Source organism: Scleropages formosus, chromosome 1 (genome assembly GCF_900964775.1).
Source record: "Scleropages formosus chromosome 1, fSclFor1.1, whole genome shotgun sequence".
Taxonomy (NCBI): Eukaryota; Metazoa; Chordata; class Actinopteri; order Osteoglossiformes; family Osteoglossidae; genus Scleropages; species Scleropages formosus.
Window position 1 is genome coordinate 31,482,694 of NC_041806.1, and position 15,733 is coordinate 31,498,426.

Below are 15,733 nucleotides of genomic sequence, written 5' to 3' on the forward strand. Positions count from 1 at the left end.
CCTACGCCCGTGGAAGCAATAACTTTTCACTCGCATTTTCGCATTTGGAGACAATAAAGGAGCAAGACGCTCACAATCCTGGCTCGTGAGAATCGAGTTTGGCTTGCTGTTAAACTGCGTTAACGTACTGGGTGTGCACAACACGCAGAGAGAACAGTACAGTGAAAAGTTATACCAGCAGTGGGTGCAAGGAAAAAATACAGGAACGCAAGCATGCAGCGTCCATCTTCACCCAACTCTTCAGTTCATGCAGCATCAAGAGCGAGCTCTAAGCGCTCATCTTCTTCCAAGTCATCTATCATGGAGGCTGCTGCCAAGGCTAGAGCCTCAGCTGAAGCAGCTCTTACCAAGGTGGCTTATGCTAAAAGACAGCTAGAAATAAAAAAGCAGAGAGCTAGGCTAGATCTAGAATTAGAAGCATTGGAGATTGAAAAGGAAGCGGAAGCTGCGCGAGTAAACGCTGAAATCTTAGAAGCAGCTGCAGCTATGGAAAATGGTGACATGCAAAGTGTGAGGAGCGCTGTCCCGCCACAAGTGATTCAGCAGTGCACGGAAGAATATGCGCGGTGCCGGTCACAGGTCAGTACTCAGACTCCTGCTTTATCGCATCACGATGAAAGCCGGCACGCTGCGAACGATGATACTCAGCAAACACCTGTAGCTGCAGAGGAGAAGCCTCCACTCAATCTCTTCAGACCCTCAGCAAATCAGCACGCATGTGCAACTGAACGCATACTTACTTCACGACCATCGGATTACCCACGCAGAGAACATGGTCAGCATCCTTCTCATGCTAACACTCCAACCATGTTAGACTTTGCCAAGTTCCTAGCGCGCAGAGAATTAGTGACCACTGGTCTCTCCAAATTCGATGACACGCCAGAGAACTTCAGAGCATGGCAGTCCTCATTCCTCAACACGACACAGGGCTTGGGGCTCACATATAGTGAAGAGTTGGACCTCCTCGTGAAATGGCTGGGTAAAGAGTCATCTGAGCATGTGAAAAGGATCCGCGCTGTTTACGTTACTGACCCCAGAGCTGCCCTCCATCTGTGCTGGGAAAGATTTCAGGAATGCTATGCTACACCAGAAATAGTGGAAAATGCCCTATTTAAAAGATTGGATAGCTTCCCCCGTCTGTCGGCTAAGGACAACACAAAACTGAGAGAGCTCAGCGATCTTCTCATGGAGCTGCTCGCAGCTAAAAATGATGGCTATCTTCCTGGCCTGGCCTACCTCGATACTCCTCGTGGGATAAAGCCCATAGTGGAAAAGTTGCCTCCAGCCCTGCAAGACAAATGGCTCTTCACCGGCTCACTATACAAGGAACAGCACAGAGTAACTTTTCCTCCTTTTTCATTTTTTGTTGACTTTGTCTATGACCAGGCTAAGGCCAGGAATGACCCAAGTTTCACCATGTCTGGCAGCGGTCAGTCTTACAACAAAGGTGAGAGAACTCAATCAAAGCACAGCGGATTCAAGACTGCTATATCTGTGCAAAAGACAGATGTGTCTGCCACAGTTGACGCAGACTCCACAAGTACTACAGAGGCTGAGAGAAGAGACAATGATCTAGCCCGATACTGTCCTGTGCACAAGAAAACTCATCCTTTGGAAAAATGTAGGTTATTCAGAATGAAAACATTGCAGGAATGAAAAAGCATCCTAAAGGAACACAAACGCTGTTTTAAGTGCTGCTCTCCAAGGCACCAAGCCAAGGATTGTCAAGCGACGTTGAAATGCGGCGCGAGTGTGAGAACGAAAGACACTGCTCTGCAATGCACCCTCTCACCTCCCAACCTCCTGCTTCACTGACCACTCTAGAACCAGACGCAGAAGCACGAGGCAGTCCTCCACTCGAGGTGACATCACGATGCACCAAGGTCTGTGGAAAGGGCAGCCTCACGCGGTCCTGCTCAAAGGTGTGCCTGGTGCGTGTCTTCCCCCAGGGTCAACCGAAGCACTCCATCAAAATGTATGTCATCATTGACGATCAGAGTAACCGCTCACTGGCCCGCTCTGAATTTTTCCACCTGTCACCAGACCTGATGAAGACATGCGCAGGCACCACGGAGATGACTGGAAGAAAGGCGGTAGGCTTTCAAATTGAAGCAGTGAATGGAGGTGTGTGCATGGACCTTCCACCACTCATTGAGTGCAATGAGATAATGACCAATAGATCTGAGATTCCAACTCCAGAGGTCGCTTTCGCTCACGCTCACCTAAGGCACATTGCTCCCCACATTCCCAAGCTAGATCCTGACGCGCAGATGATGATCCTGCTAGGGAGAGACATGATACGTGTGCACAAGGTGCGAGAGCAACTCAATGGACCGCATAATGCACCCTTTGCTCAGCGTCTAGACTTAGGCTGGGTAATTGTAGGTGACGTGTGTATTGACAATGCTCATAAACCAACTCTGAGTGTCTTCAGAACCCACATCCTACAGAACGGACGCCGTCTCTCCTCACTCCTTGCCATAACAGCATCAGGGTAAAGGAAAAACCGTGCTACGGCGGGGAGCGCAGGTATGGTCTCTCTACATCCACGTCAAAACCTATGCAACCTGAAGACAAGCTCGGGCTTATGGTCTTTCAGCATACAGACAATGACAACAAGTGTGCCATGTCCTTCGAGGATGAGATCTTTCTAAAGATTATGGAGAAAGAAGTCCATCAGGATGAAAAGAACAATTGGGTGACTCCCTTACCGTTCAAGTCACCTCGTCCCCCACTCCCAAACAACAGAGAGCAAGCACTGTCCCGCCTCAGGTCTTTAAGACGCACTCTGAGCAAAAACGCAGAGATGAAGCAGCAGTTTTCCTCCTTCATGGAAAAGCTCTTCAAGAACAAACATGCAGAGAAGGCACCGCCCATCCATGAGAAGCAAGAATGTTGGTACCTGCCCATTTTCGGGGTGTACCATCCCCAGAAGCCAGGGCAGATACGAGTCGTGTTTGACTCAAGCGCCCAACAACACGGTGTCTCCCTCAACTCAGTGCTGCTTACAGGCCCTGATCTGAACAATACTCTCCTGGGTGTGCTGTTACGGTTTAGGAAGGGTCTCATCGCAGTCACTGCTGATATCCAACAGATGTTTTATGGATTCCTGGTGAAGCACGACCACAGAGACTACCTGAGATTCCTGTGGCATAAAGACAATGACCTATCCAAAGAGATAGAAGAATATCGCATGCGAGTGCATGTCTTTGGCAATAGCCCATCCCCGGCGGTTGCCATCTACGGTCTGCGGCGAGCTGCTCAGAAAGGAGAACCAAAGTATGGAGCTGACACAAGGCACTTTGTTGAAAGACACTTCTACGTGGACGATGGGCTCATATCCCTTCCTACAGAGTCTACAGCTATAGACCTACTGAAGCGTACTTGTGCATCACTTGCAGAGTCTAACCTGAAGCTGCACAAAATCGCATCAAACAGCGTCACTGTGATGAAACCCTTCAAACCAGAAGAACTGGCCTCAGGCATCCAAGACCTGGGTCTAGATGATGAGACTCTGCCTGCCCAAAGGAGCCTAGGCCTATGCTGGGACATCAGCACAGATATGTTCACCTTTAAAGTAGCTGTCACTGACAAGCCTTACACCTGTCGTGGGGTGCCATCAGTCGTCAACAGCATCTTTGACCCCTTGGGTCTGGCAGCACCAGTGACGATCAGAGGCAGATTGCTGTTGCGGGAGCTGTCCAGTGGAGTTCAGGATTGGGATGCTCCTCTGCCAGATGAAAAGATGAGCAAATGGGAAGTGTGGAAATCGTCACTCGAGGAGCTAAGCAGCCTCCACGTGCCTTGCTGCTATATACCCAAGTCACTCTCAAGACCTATGTACACGGAACTGTGTCTTTTTTCTGATGCCTCAAACTGGGCCATAGGGGCAGTAGCTTATCTAAGAGCTGTCACTGAAGATGGCCGTTGTGAAGTTGGATATCTCCTGGGAAAGGCAAAACTATCACCGCAGCCGGAGCCCACAATCCCACGCCTTGAGCTTTGTGGAGCCGTCCTGGCGGTTGAGATAGCAGAGCTGATCTTAGACGAACTGGACCACAAGCCGGACGCTGTACAATTCTACTGCGACAGCAGGGTGGTCCTCGGATACATCTGTAATGACTCAAAGCGATTCTTTGTCTACGTACACAATCGCGTGAATCGCATACGCCAGTCAACGTCCCCTGAGCAGTGGCATTACGTCCCTTCAGAAGAGAACCCAGCCGACTTAGCCACCAGATCTGTGGCTGCATCACAGCTCATGAACACAATGTGGTTCAAGGGACCTGACTTCTATAAGCCTCCAAAGCCAGAGAAGCACGAGCACTTTGAACTGATAGACCCTGAAATGGACGTGAACGTCAGACCGCAAGTAACGGCTCTCGCTACCCACATTGAAGCTAAGCGACTTGGCTCTGAAAGATTCCAGCATTTTTCCACATGGAACTCCTTGTTGAGGGCTGTTTCCCTCTTGATACATCAGGCACGTTCCCACAAGTCAGGGTCCACCGACACATCGCAGCACATGTGTAAAGGATGGCATCAATGTAGCAGGCCTCGCACTCCTGGAGAACTCGAAGCAGCCAGGAGGCTCATACTAGAGTCTGTTCAAAGAGACACATATCCGAACGAATATGCTGCTCTACAAGCAAACACAGAAGTTCCTAATTCAAGTCCAATCCTGACCCTTGACCCCTACATCAGTGATGGCCTCCTGAGGGTCGGAGGGCGTCTCAGACATGCTTCCCTTGAATCAGAGGTAAAAAACCCAATCATCCTCTCAAAGAATAGCCATGTTACTAAGCTGCTTGTGAAACACCATCGCATGGAAGTGAAACACCAGGGGCGTCAGTTCACAGAAGGGGCCATCAGAGCGACTGGACTGTGGATTGTTGCTGGCAAGAGGCTGGTGAGTTCTATCCTTCATCGCTGTGTAAAATGCCGAAAGCTCAGGGGGAAGGTAGAAGTGCAAAAGATGGCTGACCTCCCTCCGGAGCGGCTCAACACATCTCCACCCTTCACGTACGTGGGGCTGGACATATTTGGACCATGGTCGGTGGTCACTCGACGCACTCGTGGAGGTGCAGCGCAAAGCAAAAGGTGGGCCATTCTGTTCACATGTATGAGTACCAGGGGAGTCCACATCGAAGTTATAGAGTCTATGGATGCCACCAGCTGTATCAATGCATTGCGGAGATTCTTTGCGGTTAGAGGTCCCGCAAAGCAGCTTAGGTCAGACGGGGACTAACTTCGTCGCTGCCAGTGCGGAACTGGGCATGGGGTGTCTTGATGAGAGGCAGACCAGCATCCTGAAGTATCTCCACAGCAACGGCTGCACATGGAAGTTCAATCCCCCACACGCCTCCCACATGGGAGGAGTGTGGGAGCGTATGATTGGGGTGACACGCAGAATATTAGACTCTATGCTTTTACAAAACAAACGCACTCACCTGACACATGAGGTTCTGTGTACTCTGATGGCAGAGACCTCAGCAATAATCAACGCAAGGCCGTTGGTCCCCATCTCATCGGATCCCTCCTCACCAATTCTGCTATCCCCTGCCATGCTCCTAACTCAAAAGCCAGGCCTACATGCTCCACCAGGAGTCTTCACTGGAAAAGATCTCCTGAAAGGCCAGTGGAGACAAGTGCAAGCGCTTGCGAATGAATTCTGGGGCCGTTGGAGAAACGAATACCTAAGCACTCTCCATTCAAGACGCAAGTGGCACAGAACGCATCGCAACCTGCGACCTGAGGACATTGTGCTGTTACACCAAAGTCAAGCACCTAGGAATGAGTGGCCAATGGCTCTGGTCACGTCAACCTCTCCAAGTAGCGATGGAAAGGTCCGCACAGTTGAAGTGCGGACATCATCTCAGGGCACCTCGAAGACTTACCTGCGGCCCATCTCCGACGTCGTCCTTCTGCTGGAAAATGACTGGGAAGAACGGGATTGAAAGGGACAGAGAGGAAACAGCTTAAATTTAGTGGCATTAGTCATGCCAGACGGGGAGTGTTCTGCCCGCAGATTTGTTTAGTTCACGTGATTAATTGCTTTGTTGAGCGGAACCTTTATTTCCGCAAGTTATACGCAATTTGTGTACGTGCGCTATTTTCATGATGCACTACTGTCGGGATAGGCATAGTGGAAGCGTCTTGAGTTCTGTGTGCTTTTCCTACGCCCGTGGAAGCAATAACTTTTCACTCGCATTTTCGCATTTGGAGACAATAAAGGAGCAAGACGCTCACAATCCTGGCTCGTGAGAATCGAGTTTGGCTTGCTGTTAAACTGCGTTAATGTACTGGGTGTGCACAACACGCAGGGAGAACAGTACAGTACCCCTGCTCATAATCTCTGACAGCCTCCTCCTCCACACTAGTGAGTCATGTGGCTGAGTATAACGCATGCAGACTGGGTTGAGTAGTTCAGTTACAGTTAAGCTGAGCATTAAAACGAAAAAGACACTTGAGCTAAGCGATTTTACGCAAGTGCCAGACATGGGGTTTCCAGTATCTCAGAAGCAGCCAAACTTCAAGGTTTTCGCATAACACAGTGTCTATACTTAACAGAAATGGTAGAACAAAAAACATCTGCTCAGTGGGACGTCCGTGGATCTAAAGATCTTGCTAACGAGAGCAGTCAGAGAAGAATGGCAGTACTCTTTAAGAAAAACTAACCCCAAGACCAAAAGTGCAAAAATAATATCTCAGTACAACAGTGCTGTGTGGAAAGATGTCTCTGAAAGCAAAACTCGTGGAACTTTGTGGAGTAGCAGAAGATCACGTCAGGTTCCACTCCTGTTATCTAAGAGTAAGAAGAGGAGGTTACATTCGGCACATAAATACCAAAACTGGTTGAGTGTAAAGTGGAAAAATGTCATTTAGAATCTTGATTTCTGCACATTGCTTTGTAGCCACAGTTCACCATTTTTCAAATAAATTGTCCCAGCAGGATAATGTACCATCTCGCAAAGCACACATCATCTCAAGGTGGTTCCAGGAGCAGGACAGTGAGTTCAGTTCACTCCAATGACCGGCAGAGTCCTCAGATCTCAATCCAGTCAATAACCTTTGGGATGAGGTGGAACGGGAAGTTTGCAGCGGGAATGTGTGGCTGAAAAATCTGCAGGTACTGCACGATGAAACTCAATCAGGAAAGACAACAATACACAAGAAATATCTTCACGATCTTATTGAGTCCATGAGGATCTCAGGCTGTTCAGGAGGCAAAGTGCGGATCTGCCAAGCTCTCGGTTGGTGTGCTTGTTAAAACGAGCACTGAGTGTATATGGGTGCACAGATCACTTCAGCAATCCATCCACCCAATTTCAATAACCGCTTTTCCTGAGCAGAGTCGCAGTGACCCAGAGCCTATCCCAGAAAGAGAGGCTCAAGGTTGAGGGCAGGTTGCACCTTGAATGGGACACCAGCCACCTCAGCAATTAAAAGGAATATTAATTATTTTAGACATCAGTGCAAAGAGCCCTGATTTCTCACAAAGGAAATTAAAAGATGTCTTCAAAATTAAGATGAAAATCAGACTCCTTGACATTCTTCCTCCTTAGGGTCCTAATTTCTTCTGAATAACAAAAGGGCCGTTGGTTTAGACATAGCGTAATCGCTGCTTTCCTTGAAAGTGAATCCCCTGAACTGTTGCATAAACAAATCAGCTGAATGCACTAAGGTCTATAATCAAGGCAATCAGCCCTGTTGTCAAACAAGGCTGATGCTTGATCCACACACGGGGCTCATCTTTGTCTATGGTTTAATTGCTTGTTTTTGCACGTCGATGGAGGAGGGTGATGATGCCTTATCACCTATCCCTGGAGATAAAGGACTTCCCAATTACTTTGTTTAGATAATAATGATTGCATTTCATTAGTGGTCGCTCTTACCCTGTTCACCAAATGAATGAATGAATGAATATGCAGTAATTTTAATTATTGGAATTATGAAAATTGCTTGAAACCAGTATTATCAGCCTTCTTGTGAGACAATGGCATTTTAATTCACATCATTTACAGTGGAGGTGGCCGATCTGCACGCTCCATTTTTAGAAATCGATGGTCGGTTCTTCTGGACCATGGTGGTCGTTGCCTCAGACACTTGGCCTGAATGGGAATGTAATTAGAGGACAAAACGAGCGGCTGGTGGAAGGGGAGGCAATGTTTCAAATGAAAATGCACTTTCAGAATATTAGCTGAAAAGTTTTTCATATTTTGCCTTTGTAAACCCAAAAAAGGAGGGGGGCTATTAACACTCGCATGCTCTTATTGTTCGGGGCCTTGAAATTGCATGATGTCTCCTCAAGGACAGGAAATGCTTTACAGTTCTATATTCTAATAAGACTTCATGAACGTGCACTGGCAGGAGGATCAGAGGAGCTTCACAATTACTGCATGGAGGCAGCTACTGGCCAGCTTCCTGCTGGCAGGTACATCTGTTCAATACTGCTCCGGTGTCCTCAAAACATTTACATTTATTCACTTAGCAGACACTTTTCTCCAATGAACTCTATGTAGTGTTATCAGCCCACACACCTTATTCACCAAGGTGACCTACACTGCTAGATACACCACTTACACTGGGCCACTCATCCATACATCAGTGAAACACACTCTCTCTGTGTCACTCACGCATTATGGGGGAACCTGAATAGCATGTCTTTGGACTGTGGGAGGAAACCAGAGCACCCAAAGGAAACCCATGCAGACATGGGGAGAACATGCAAACGCCACACAGACTGAGCGGGGCTCAAACCCACGTCCTCTCACATCACCCAGGTGCTGTGAGACAGCAGCGTTACTCACCGTGCCACCATGCATGCACGTAGGTATGGGTGGCATGGGGGGATGGTGAGCCACACTGTGGCCTCACAGCACTGGGAAGGTGCAAGAGGCATGGGTTCGATCTCTACTTGGTCTGTGTGGACTTTGCATGTTCTCTCTGTGTTCACGCGAGTTTTCTCCAGGTGCTCTGGCTTCATCCCACACAGAGTGTGCGGCTCTGTGATTGACTGCAGGTACCGCACTGCAGTGTATTTGACACCGTCAGTCACCTTGGATAAAAGGCATCAGCTAAATGCTGTACAGCTCGTATTCCCCGTAAGTCGCTTCGGAGGAAAGCATCTGCTGGCTGAACGAGTGTAAACGCAGTGCAAATGTAGGTGTGTCCCGAAAGCTTTGTTGTGTTATCACAGGTGACTGAAGCCCTTGGCACCACATGCCACCTGTCACTTGGCAGTCCCTTAATGTGAGGGGGGGGCCATAGTTATTAAAAACATAGATGTGATCATCGGGGGTCCGGACAATCTCAAGCAGCGTACACCGTATTTGAGGGTTCTCCCTCGGCCTCAGGGCCGACGTGCTGCCAAAGGTAGCGCCACAAAGGGAAAGCCACCTTTTTCAAACCTGTTAGCCTGAGTGCTTTTTATCAAGCGCAGGTCAGCGATCTTGGCATTTACTTTGTTTACTAAGAACCTATAATGCGCTTTAAGTTTGTTTTTTAATAATCATTCACAGGGGTCAAGTGCATGAGTACTTCAGCTAAGGTCCGCTGGCAGATTTGTCGTTGCCTGTGCACGTGTCTCAAGTATGACTGGGGTAAACTGTGGGAGAACACAGGACTACATGGCAGAGCTGCAGGAAAATATTCCTACAAGCAGCAACAGTTTTTTTTTTTTTTTTTTTTTTTAAATATATTTAGAGAGTATTACCGTGTTCTGAAAAGAGTCACAATAATATTTTGGACTGTTTTAAAAACATGAAAGTGAACGTCCTTGCAGCGAAAAGCGTGCAGAAATAAACGCGATCCGTTTGCTACAGATGCATACCTCCCTTTTTTTCACTTGGATCTCGGATTTTCGCCCCGCACCTCCGGGCGAGGAGTGACTGTGTCCGCAATGATTCCCTTTCAGCTGAGAGGAAGACCGAGATACCAAAGTTCAATGGAGAGGAATTTACCCAGTGACACTGAGTTCTTCTTCTTCTTCAGCAACACTGTGCAATTATGCCATCTACTGGGGTAAAAGAAGGATCAGCCAACCTTTGGATAGAGTAATACTGTACAATACCAGTAATACTGTATAACAAAAATGTCACTTAATTCGTGATAATGTCCTCATTTGTTCTCCAGCAGCACCGCATTCGATTGCTCTTAGAAATATACCGCGGTCCTGTGAGCACCTGCGCTCGCACTGTCCATCTCTGACCGCGAACGTGTGCGGTCACACGGGCGCGCAACAGCTGCTGCGCTGAAAACACTGGAAATTGGAGGGAAATCAGTATCAGTTCCAAGCGCTCATTATTTATTTTGTCAGTCAGCAGATCTTTTGAAAGGAGATTGAAAGCGCCTTCGACATGAAAGCGAGATAAACAAAAGGGGAAGGTAAAGAGGAGGCCACTTAATCCGGCAGAAGACGTGTGCACATGGCTCTGAAGTGCGCGTTTGTTAGATGCGGAGAAAGACGTCGTCTGGTAAAAACGAAAGAGATGCAGGCGTGGGGGCACGGAGGCGGAGGGCATGTGTCAGGGCTAATTCAATCTGCCCGCAAATGGGTTTGGCTAATAAAGTGAGCCTCTGATCCTGCGGGATGCACAGCTGGAGAAACCATGATCGGAAAAAGCGTGGAAGGACGCGGGGGAAACGGCAGGGCGCTCCCTGTCGTGGGCTCCGAGGGCCAATCACTGGCCCGATTAAATGAGAAGGATTTGTACTTCACCTATTTTGGGGATTTTGCTGCTGAACCTGGTCCTAGTCCTAAAAAAACTCCGGAATATTTCCAGAGATCTATATCAGAGGGTTATTGTTTTCGACCGATTTACATTGACATCTGCATAATTGAATACATAGTACATGATAAAAATAAATCACATTTGCATAACAATTACACTATTTGGGTGTTACGGTCTTAAAATATAACGAAGAGGATGCAAAATATCACGTGAGGAAAAAAATCGACACTCGTAGGTGACCTAGAAGAGCTGGCATCGCCCTTGAATTCTGCCTTCCTTCATTACCATGGAGACAACTGCTGATCTGACACATGTTATTGTTCCCTTACCAGCACATAACAGGGTAAGTTCCAGGAATAAAAGTTCAATTAACACTGACACAAAAGGGCACCCTGTATACATGCGGTTTTGCAGTTTATCAGCTTTGTAAGGACGAGTGGGAGAGAATACTTCTGTTGTAATGTAGGAGAGGTGAAGTCACACTGGAAGCGCACACACACACACTGACTGAAACCACTTGTTCCAAGCGGGGTCGCGGCAAACCGGAGCCTAACCCAGCAACACAGGGCGCAAGGCTGGAGGGGGAGGGGGGACACCCAGGACAGGATACCAGTCCACCGCAAGGCACTCCAAGCAGGACTCGAACCCCAGACCCACTGGAGAGCAGGACCTGGCCAAACCCAGTGTGCCACCACACCCCCTCATAGTTAAAGCAAGTACTTGGAATTATAATTTCCAAACAGGGCCCTACAAGCTACTGAACCATGGGGTGCACTTAGTTTTTCGCACCTAGATTCTGAATGTTGTTGTTGGAATAGGATCGTACTCTCAGGACTTGGTGAGGACTACATGAGGGTTACTGATGTCCAGAGAACTGAAAGAGGATGTTCTTTTTTTTTTTTACATCGCTCTATATACTGTGGGAGGTGCGGTGGTGCAGCGGGTTTGGCCGGGTCTTGCTTTCCAGTGTATCTGGGGTTCGAGTGCTGCTTGGGGTGCCTTGCTATAGACTGGCGTCCCATCCTGGGTGTGTCCCCTCCCCCTCCGGCCTTGCGCCCTGTGCTGCCGGGTTGGGCTCCGGTTCGCAGCAACCCCGCACAGGACAAGCAATTTCAGTCGGTGTGTGTGTGTGTGTGTATATACCATAATCCTACCTTGTATAACCTCTGGAACTCTAGAGCTGAAGTTAGGCAAAAGCAATGGGAAAAGGGCACATCTGAAACACTTAATACTTACAGCAAAAAGTGAGTACTGGAGGACATGCTGAACCCCTTGGGTCACACATGCCAGCAAAGTAATTTCAGGTTTCAAAACAAATCCTTCAGACTGTAAAGAAATAAAGTCTGACTAAAACAGAGCTGTAACATTCTGATCAAATAAGCTTGGGGGGGGGGGGGGGGGGCAGAAGCATTTAGTCCATTAAACTTAATTACCATAATCCCTTGCGCAGCAGCAATCCATGTCTCCTTGAGAGCCCACCATGAGGGCCGTGACCTGCATCACGGAAGAGCGGCAGAAGACAAAGGCCAGGGTGGGGTGGGAATTTGCATGCCCCCCACCCCCACTGACAGCCCCATTGCCCTGCACCCATCTTGTCTATAGCACACAATTAGCATCATGGTTTGAGCTCTAAGGGCATGAGCCTGACAATCACCGATTTGTCCTTCATATTATAAGAGCAACATATGCACCCTCAGGTGTGTTTGATAATAACAGGAGTGGAGTGGATTCGCTGGAGGCTGTTCCAGTGCTTCGTGGTCCTCCCATAAAGTGTTACTGTTGTTATATGGCAGTGAGAGCTGCCATCATGTACATTTGGACAGAGGGGCCAAAACAGTCACTCGTTCGCTTTTCGGCTGATCATGTGGAGTTGCTGAAAATATGGCTTGGAAAACTGTGCAGGTTGCAGTCATTGTGCATAGAAAAGTGCACATCTGGGAGAGTCTGTGGGACAGGAGAAGAATTTGGCCATAAAAAATACTTGTAATTTTTTTTCCAATATTCAACATTTAGTAGAGGTGGCACAGCGGGGTTTGGCCAGGGCATGCTTTCTGGTGGGTCTGGAGTTCGAATCCCGCTTGGGGTGTCTTGTGATGGACTGGCGTCCCGTCCTGGGTGTGTCCCCTCCCCCTCCGGCCTTGTGCCCTGTGTTGCTGGGTTAGGCTCCGGCTTGCTGTGACCCCTGCTTGGGACAAGAGCTTTCAGTCAGTGTGTGTGTGCATTTAGTAGACGCTTTTCTCCAAAGTGACATTCATCTCAGGAAACAATGCAACAGTGCATTACGTCAACAGCTGGAGAGATCTAGGAGGAGACTGCAGGACCACCAAGTGGCCAGAGGTGGAGCACAGCTGTCTGGTTGAGGTGCATCAAATGATGAGGTCTTGATGACGGGGAGCGGATCAAGCAGATGGTCTTATAGGATGTGATCAGAATCTTGAATCTGATGCATTCAGCTATAGGAAGAAACGAATATTCTATCGCATTCATTCCACAAACGTTTTGGTATCTTAAGAAATTAATAGTCTGGCCGCCTTCTCTCATCGTATAAAAAGAGACATTTTAAAAGAATACAATCTTGCTAATAGCTGGACCCAGAGTGGATGCTCTTTTAACACTGGGTTGTTTTACTTCTCAGTTCCGCTCCGGGAAACGGTGCGTATTAAAAAATGCAGCCAGTTATTACAAAGCGAATGTACATATAACATATAACACGTTAGTCCATTTCACTAAGCTCAGCTGTGGTGCGTTTTTCACTAATAGAGGAACACACAGGCCAGCGATGAGTGCCATACAAGGCTGCAGTAACTGAATTCATATGCTGTATATTAACATGAATATGACTTCATGAATGGTCTTTCAATACGCCACTATATACGGAATCTTTGTTTAAGCACGTCGTTAAATTCATACGCTGGTTTTCCATCGCTGGCCTGCGGTTTTTTTCAAAGGGCTTTGTTGCTCTATACAACGAACACCCCACCCCACCGCGTTTGCTGCTCTCTGAGGGTCATGGCTATTTATGTCTCCCTTTGCATCCTGCTCTTTGACCAGTGAGCTCAGTTAACATTGCGTTCAAGAGCTGGAGCTCACACAAGACCGGAAGATAATCGGCACATCGCAGTCCTGTTCTGCGTAGGCTGTTTCCTGAGGACATGAGTTGAGAAATTAAAATTTTGTTCTTCGCTGCCAGCGGAGGGACACAACCCAGAGCTTCCTCAACACCGGGGGGGGTGTGACCTGTAAAATGGGGTTTTTCAGGCCAGGAGAAGGACCTGTATGGAGAAGCGATGGACCACTTTCTGCCTTTTTCCTCTGGTAATTCATGTGTTCATTGCTCCATAGCATCCAACCATCTTGAGGTCAAGGGCAAGAGGTTACAGTACTCCTGCCACGTGGAAGACCAAGGACAAGAGTTACAAGAGTTTACCGCGTCTGCTATCTCATGCGGGAGATCAGGAGGAACGTGTCGTCGTCATGCGAATCACGATTCTTTCACAGAGGAAGATTTTTCGTCCAACCAGATGCCTCTTGCCAGGGGCCCAACTGCAGTTACCTGTACTGGCTGATTTTGGGAACCAAGACAAGCCAAGTTCCCTCTCCTCAGGGGCTGCAAAAGCATCTTGGGTATTTTCAACAAGACTCAGTTATAGTGGACTACATGTGGATATCATTAATTTCTTTCCTCTTCAGGTCTCAGGCCAATTCCCTGCATCACTCATCGTGGATCCCGGTTGATATGCGTCGACATATCGAGGATATGCTCTTAAGGCACTCTCCTTTAAAACTGACACAGAGTTTCTACGCAAATGCTTCCGGCACCGTTACGAACCAGCACGACTGGTGCAAACCGGGCCACCTTTGCAACTCTTGCGTCTACAATATCGATCTCGATCTCTTCCGTTATGTCTTCCCTTCCTTTCTATTTCCATCCATTACCCAAGGTGGCTTGAATGACCCTTCACTCCTATATGAACATGTCCACCTTCACTTGAGGACAAAGTACTGGAATATCCTTTTGTGAACCCACTTCTGCTGGGTGATGCTGTGCAGAGGAGGTTGTACTTGTGCACTTCTATTGATCTGAACCACCAGATTTTTATAACCTTTCTCTTTTTACCGTGTGAGCAGGCCTTGCATTGACCACGTGTTCCTTTTAATTTCTGTGCGGCCTGAAAGGATTTCTTCATGCATTGTTCTCACTCGGTTTCATTAACTCCTTGTCCTTATCAGGGCTGCGGTGGTCCGGAGCCTATCGTGGCATCACATGGCCTGAGGTAAGGAAGGATACAAGCTACAGTCCTTACAAATGTTTGCAAAATGCTTGTGTAGAAGATGCACATGGAAGGGAAGACAGACTTGAAGTTATGCTCACCTCAGTGAAATTCTTAGAAGATGACATCGTGAAGCTTTCCTGGAAGCCCATTTCCTTTCGAAGATATTAATACAAAGTCCTCCCCATCCTTATTAATAGCAGGAGAAAAGGAAAAACATATGTAATTCTCTCTGAGGGTTATGCCTATTTTTGTTTCCCTTTGCATCCTACTCATTCTGAATACCCCTGCAACGCTCCATTGTCATGGTAACCAGATACTTAACCCTGCTGATATTTTATCATTATCACTTGCGCCATAGTTCAGATGCAGTAAAGCATACGGGTTCCAGCAGAACTGTGTGTCACTAAGAGATACAGAGAAATGTTTACATAGAGGTTATAGGACAATGTCCACTTGGTAAAATTGTGCCTCCTTGATACATGAGTTAAACTTCATAGTGCATTTACCATTTAGCAGATGCTTTTCTCCAAAGCAACTTCCAGTGAAGTCTATGTAGTGTTATCAGCCCACACACCTTATCCACCAACGTGACTTACACTGCTAGATACACTACTTACAATGGGTCACTCATCCATACATGAGTGGAACACACTCCCTCTGTGCCACTCACACACACTATGGGGGACCTGAACAGCATCTCTTTGGACTTATGGGAGGAAACCCACG